A 7,000-nucleotide genomic window follows, 5' to 3' on the forward strand; every position below is an offset into this window, starting at 1 on the left:
GGCTATGTCCCTGATTTGCAAATCATATATGAATAATACTCTTAGTTTGGCTCAGCGGTTAGAGTGTCGGCCTGCGGTCCGGAGAGACCCGGGTTCGGTTCCCGCTAAGAGCATGTACTTCGGTTGCAGTTTGTCCCCGGCCCTGGTTGGTTGTGCGGGTGGCAGCCACTCGATGTGTCCCTTCACATCGATATTTCTCTCTCTCTCTCCCTTCCTCTCTCTCCCTCCCATTCTGTACAAAAAATGGAAAAATACCCTCGGGTGAGGATTAAAAAAAAAAAAAAAAGGGTCAATTTAAAATTTATCAACAACAAATCAATAGGTTCAGCAATGTAGCAATATATTCTTTCCTCTTTTTTTTTTTTTGGTCTAAACTTGTAAAAAATGTATTGGGGTGACACTGGTCCACAAAATCACATAGGTTTCAAGTGTACAACTCAACAAAACCTCATCTGCACACTGCATCATGTGCCCATTGCCACAAGCAAAGTCTCCCTCTGTCTCCATTGGCCCTCTTTGCCCACCTCCACCTCCACTGCACCCTGTTTCCCTCTGGCCATTAGCACATTGTTATCTGTGACTATGTATATGTGTGTATATATATATACACTTTTTTTTTTTTTTTTTGCATAATCCTTTCACCTTCTTTCATCCAACCCCCAACCACCCAGAAATATTAAATATTTTAAATGCCAATGAGAGACTTTGAAGTCCTTTATGCAAATGTGACAATTTTGGACTAAAGTCTTGATGAGAATGTTTTATTTTCACTTTTTCTTAAGAAAGCTAATATACTGTGACTGAGGGGAACACCACCCATTTAAACCTGAAATTCCACTGTTAGTGATTTTTTTCTATGGTTTAACTAATCTTTTTTCAGGTTTTCCCTACTTAAAATTGAAATTCATGCAGGAGTGATACCTCATTGAAACATCTACAGTATACTAGTAATTTTGTTAAATCAGCTATAGGATGATTAAGGAATAAATTATAATAGCTTTGGTGAGAACGAGTAGACAATGGAGATCAGTTGGGCCTAACTGAGTACCTTCCAGATTCTATGCAGGATGCTGAACAACGGAGATTCAAACTCAGTAAGCAGGGTCCCCGCCTGCAAGCTACTCACAGGAAGTGCTCTAGGAGAAAATGGGGCTGATGCTAAAAGAGATGGTGAAAGAAACTGCAAAGGGGCCAGGTACAGTACTTGAAGGAGCGCTGGGACCACTCTAAGGTACACGATTTTCTAACCACTTTGCTGTACACCTGAAATTAATACAGAATAATATTGAATGTGAAGTGTAATTGAAAAATAAATAAATGAATGAAACTGGAGAGGGCAAACTGCAGCTGCTTCACAATTTTATTTAACTAACACCACTGTAGTCATAATCCCTACCTCTTCACTGCCAGTCTCTATTTGGTAAGAAAGTGACAGAGCACCATCCTTTATTTCTTTATGCATGATTTCCTTGACTTTTTTGCATACATGTGTAGTAGTGTTGTAACCCAGGAGATCGACCAAACTCAGACGCCGAGATGGGGTTTAACAAAAGGAGTTTATTGAGCTAAGTCCGCAGGCACCTGCAGTATGTCCCACACAGGAGTAACTGCGGCCTCGGAGAGCTAAAATGGCTCCTTTTTATAGGATTTTGTAAGGGGGTTGCTACGTGTAAGCAAGCATGTTACAGAAGCGGAATTTAGCAGTTAGTTAATTACCTGTTACTCAGTTTCCCAGACATCTCAAAGGTCAAGATGTTTTCAATAGATTATCCCTGGTGCCGCCCAGGATTACTCAAGGGTTAGTTATTACCCCAGGGTTAGCGATTACTTAGGGATTAGTTAGTGAAGAATGTTCTTCAGTAAATGAGTAAACTGACAACCCCTTTGGTTGTCGTGAAGGCCTCTGGGAGTTTGGGTCAATGGCACTGAGTTACAACATTCCCCACTTCTTCTGGTGAATTAATCAAATCCTTGATTTATATTAGTCATGGATTAGGGGTAAGCGTTGGTAATGTTGCTGTTGGGCTAGTACCATAAGCTTAATTGATTGGACCTGCTCCTTGACAAATGCAGTGATTCTGTTAAGGATGATAGGTCCGCAGGCTAAGGCTATGAATAAGAGGAGGAGTGGACCCACTAGAGCTGTGAGGAGGGTGGTCAGCCAGGGAGACCAATTGAACCATGAGGTAGAGGTATGTTCTTCTCTCTCTCTATCTCGTAATCACTTTTGCAGCTCTTGCATAGATTGTCTGATGATACCTGAGTGGTTAGCATAGAAACAACAGGTCTCTCCTAGGGCAGCACAGAGACCTCCCTGTTTGAGGAAGAGCAGATCTAGACCTCTGTGATTTTGGAGGGCCACTTCGGCTAGGGAGTCAACCTGTTTTTCAAGGTATTTGACTTGGGTCTGGAGTAATTCAACATCGCGGGAAAACGTGGCTGACAGCTCACGAAGGGCAAGGTCATTCTTAATGAGGGCTGTCGCCCCTAGGGCAGTGAAGCCGGCAATACCCAGGGTAGCCAGTACAGGGATCAGAATGGGTACACGTTTCTGGAGTCTAGTATGATAGTCTGAGGCTAGAAAATGGGCTGCACCTGTGGGCCCTGCATATAGGTATACCTGGGGAACTATATAGATAACAACACAAAGATCTGAATGATTCCCGGGGCTAATGCAACGGTGGATACCTGATAAGCATGCAAACCAAGTCCCGCTAGGTGTAATCAGAGTCCATGGGGTTGAGCCTTCGGCTCGCAGAGAGGTGTTGGTCAGGCAGTTGTCCTTGTATGGCGAAGCTTGGAGGTTGAGGTTTCCAAGGATGAAACAGGTCCCCTGTCCTTGAAGATCTCCTAGGGTGAGCTTGCCGGTTCGGGCACAGTTGGCAAGGGTTCCTTCCCCAGGTGAGTCTGAGTCACTAAAAGTTTGGTTCATGGGGGCTAGAGTACCCGTGGCATTTGCCCCAATACCAACACAGTAGGGTGGTGCTGGATCTACACAGAGTCAGCAGTCTTCGGTGGTGTTAGGTTGAGAACTATTTAAGAGGGAGAAAACAGAATCTAACATGGTTAGAAGCGAGTTGCTAAAGGAATTGAGGGAGTGTGGCATTGGCACCTGAGGGGCCCCAAAGGCTGGAGCTGTTGCCCTATTCCGGCTCTCTAGAGACTCTGTGGGTGTTACTGGGTTGAGAATGTGGTTTGGTCCGATGGGAAGGGTTGGGCGGGTCCCTCCGAGAAGGAACCCAGGGAAGTCGCTGGATGGTGAATAAAGTACCAGTGTCGTATCCAGCGAGATATAGTCTCAATCCCCATGTTTTTCCAGTAAGCCAGGCTGAGTTTAGAGGCTGTTTTATAGTAATAGTGGTGGGGTTACAAGTTTGGTTCTTGCAAGTAGGGTCTATTCCATCTTTTCCCTTGTGGGCATGGGGTGTGGGGTCCCGCAGGAGGGTTATATCATTATCATTGCCGCCCCCTGGTGACCATCCAAGGGCTAGGGTCTCACAACCCCAGACCTTACAATAAAATTCTCCCGGTCCACCACATATAGTCCTCATATGCCTGGGGAATGGGTTCTCGGGACAACCATAATGCTGAGTGCTCCACAGAACATGGTTAAGGTGTCATGGTTACAGACTGAAGTTTTACTTGCTGAGCCAAAGCGAGTTATTTGTTGGGTTGTGTGACGGGAACCAAATTCTCCGTGACAGAGGTTGTCATCGAAGAATTGTGAAAAGTCCGTCTTAAGGGTTACCTGGGAGGCTTGGAAGGTCTCATTGATGGCTAGCCTAGAGCCATCTCTAGTCCTGGTGAGGACCCAGGTATGTTTAGTTGGAATGCTGCAGAAGGTAGGGACCCACAACAAACTCAAGAGGATGCAGTAAACTTGAGTTTTAGAGGGTCTGTGGGATCCTTGAAAAGAGCCCATTTCTTTGGGATCTGATCAGGGTGTGCTTTCTTTACCTGGGTGTGGTGAATCCACGGTCTCTTATTAGACACCTTAAAGGCTATGGGGGTTGTCAGAATTACCAAGTGGGGCCCATCCCAGGTAGGTTCGAGGGTTTCCTTGTTAAACTTCTTGATCCAAATCCAGTCACCAGGCTCAATGTCCAGTAGGGGTGGTTCCGCTTCAGTGGGTTGTTTTCTTTCCTTGGCTGAGAGGCGGGCCTCTCTTCTGATGACTTCGATGGCCTGCAAAGACTTGAGAAGCCCCTGGTTAGATAATTCGCCTATGTGGTCATAGTGAATCTTAGGGATAATAGGTGGTGGTCTCCCATAGATGATTTCATAAGGGGTAAGGTTCTTGAGATATGGGGTGCATCGGGTGCGCAACAGAGCAAATGGCAAGAGGTTTACCCAATTATCACCGGTTTCAATCTTAAGTTTGGTAAGAGTCTCCTTAAGAGTTCTATTCATTCTCTCTACCTGACCTGAGCTTTGCGGTCTATAGGCACAATGTAATTTCCAGCCTATTCTGAGAGCTTTTGCTATTAATTTGGAAATTTTGGCTATGAAAGCCGGCCCATTGTCTGACCCCAGTACTAAGGGCAGGCCAAATCTAGGAATGATCCCAGTTAGGAGATGTCTGGCAACTACGTTAGCAGTCTCGTGCCTTGTGGCAAAAGCCTCAATCCATCCTGAGTAGGTGTCAACAAAAACTAGTAAGTACTTAAATCCAAATTTGCTGGTTGAGATCTCAGTAAAATCAAGTTCCCAATGCTCACCTGGTTCATGCCCTCTGATTCGGACCCCAAGTCCACGGGGTCTGGGAGGCCCTGGATTTACCTGTGCACTGGCAGAACATCGGGTAACCTCCGAAGTGGCTATAGTCTTGAGATCTGGAATATAGAAGTGTCTACTGACTAGAGAGATTAATTTTGATGTGCCTAGGTGAGTACTAGAGTGGAGATCTCTAATGAGAGCAATTCCCAAGGCTTTGGGGAGAAGTAGTCTTCCATCGGGGAGCCGATGCCAGTTCCCCTTTTCTGTTGAACAATTTAACTTCTTTCTCAGGTTGAGCTCCTCTTCATTGTAGGATGGCAAGGAGGGCAATTCCCGAAGGGGAAGAGCAGGGAGTATTTCTATAGGTTTTACCTCAGTTAGGGCAATTTGTTTAGCAGTCCGGTCTGCTAGGTCATTTCCTTCTTTTGTCTGACTAGGCTTGGTTTCGTGCCCCCTGCAGTGAACAATGGCCACAGCCTTAGGTTGCCAGATGGCTGCTAAGAGATTGAGTATTTCTTCTTTATTTTTAATTTCTTTCCCAGCTGATGTGAGGAGCCCCCTTTCTCGGTATAGGGCTCCATGCACATGAGCAGTTGCAAAGGCATAGCGGCTGTCAGTGTAGATGTTGACCCTCTTGCCTTTTGCCCAATTGAGTGCCTGTGTCAGGGCAATCAGTTCTGCTTTCTGTGCAGAAGTTCCGTGGGGCAAGGCCTGAGCCCAGATTACCTGTAAATTGGTGACTACTGCTGCCCCGGCATACCGAGTTCCATCCCTGATGAAACTGCTCCCATCAGTATAGAGGTCATAGTCAGAGTTGGCTATTTGCTCGTCTTTGAGGTCCGGTCTGGTTCCCTCTATGGAGTCTAGTAACGAGTGGCAATCGTGGAGCAGTTCTCCTTGATTCCCGTCGGGGAGTAAGGTAGCTGGGTTGAGGGCAGTAGACTTGGAGAAGGTAACCTGTGGTGGGTTCAATAATAGTACCTGATATTGAGTGAGGCGAGCGTTGGAAATCCATCTGTCAGGAGGAGACCTGAGTAAGGCTTCAGTGGTGTGGCCTCCGATGATTTGGAGGTCCTGGCCTAAGGTCAGCTTCTGCGCCTCCTTGACAAGGAGAGCGGTTGCAGCTATTGCTCTTATGCAGGACGGCCAGCCTGTAGCAACAGGGTCAAGCTGTTTGGAGAGATAAGCAATCGGGCGTTTCCATGGTCCCAGTGTCTGGGTTAGGACTCCTTTTGCTATGCCTTTGCGTTCTGCAACAAAAAGCTGGAAAGGTTTGGTGGTATCTGGCAAGGCAAGGGCAGGGGCTGAGGCAAGCGCCTGTTTAAGTCTTTCAAAAGCCTCTTCTTCCCTTTCAGTCCAAGTTAAATCAGGTTCCTTTCCCCCCGTACATGAATAGAGGGGTCTTGCAATTTCTGCAAACCCTAGAATCCACAGTCTGCAATATCCAACCACGCCTAGAAATTCTCGTACCTGCCTTTTGGTGGTTGGCCTTGGGATCCCAAGGATTGCTTGGATTCTTCCTGAGGATAAGGTGTGTTTCCCTTCCTCTAAATGGTAACCCAAGTAGGTGGCTTTCTTGACACAGATTTGGGCTTTTCTCATGGATACCCGGTACCCAAGTTTGCCTAACTCAATGAGAAGGGCTCGAGTGGCAGCAAGGCATTCATCGGAGGTCCGGGCAGCTAAGAGTAGGTCATCTACATATTGGAGCAGGGTTACCTGTGGGTGGCTGTCTCGGAAGTTGAGGAGGTCCTGGCTCAGGGCTTCGTCAAAAATGGTGGGAGAGTTCTTGAAGCCCTGAGGGAGTCTGGTCCAGGTAAGCTGGCCTGAGAAACCCCCTTCGGGGTCTGTCCATTCAAAGGCAAAGATGGGTTGGCTCTTCGCAGCAAGCGGCAGGGTGAAGAAGGCATCTTTGAGGTCCAGGACTGAGTAGTAAACCTTGTCTGGAGGTAAAAGACTCAGAAGGGTATATGGGTTAGGCACAGTAGGGTGGATAGACTCAACCCTTTTGTTTACCTCCCGCAAATCCTGAACTGGCCTATAATCTTCCGTTCCTGGTTTCTTCACGGGCAACAATGGGGTGTTCCAGGGGGACTGACACGGAATTAAAATGCCTGCATCTCTCAGCCTCTTAATATGTTTGGCAATCCCTTCCTTGGCCTTTTGGGGAATTGGGTATTGTCTGACTTGAATGGGAGCAGCAGTGCTGGCCAATTGCACAATGATAGGGGGCTGGTGAGAGGCTAGCCCCGGTGGGTTTGTTTCAGCCCAAACTTCAGGGATC

At 46.9% G+C, this 7,000-nt stretch overlaps 1 long non-coding RNA gene across 1 annotated transcript; it reads right to left on the bottom strand.

Annotated features, from left to right (window-relative positions):
- Positions 1-3,281: 3,281 nt before the first annotated feature.
- Positions 3,282-5,687, bottom strand: LOC118634998. Its single transcript, XR_004960423.1, has 3 exons — positions 5,443-5,687; positions 4,719-4,832; positions 3,282-4,194 (listed from the first exon to the last, which is right to left on the bottom strand). It is a non-coding gene; the product is annotated as an uncharacterized LOC118634998 (long non-coding RNA).
- Between the last annotated feature and the right edge of the window lie 1,313 nt (positions 5,688-7,000).

This window comes from Molossus molossus, unplaced genomic scaffold (genome assembly GCF_014108415.1).
Source record: "Molossus molossus isolate mMolMol1 unplaced genomic scaffold, mMolMol1.p scaffold_m16_p_1, whole genome shotgun sequence".
NCBI classification, from domain to species: domain Eukaryota; kingdom Metazoa; phylum Chordata; class Mammalia; order Chiroptera; family Molossidae; genus Molossus; species Molossus molossus.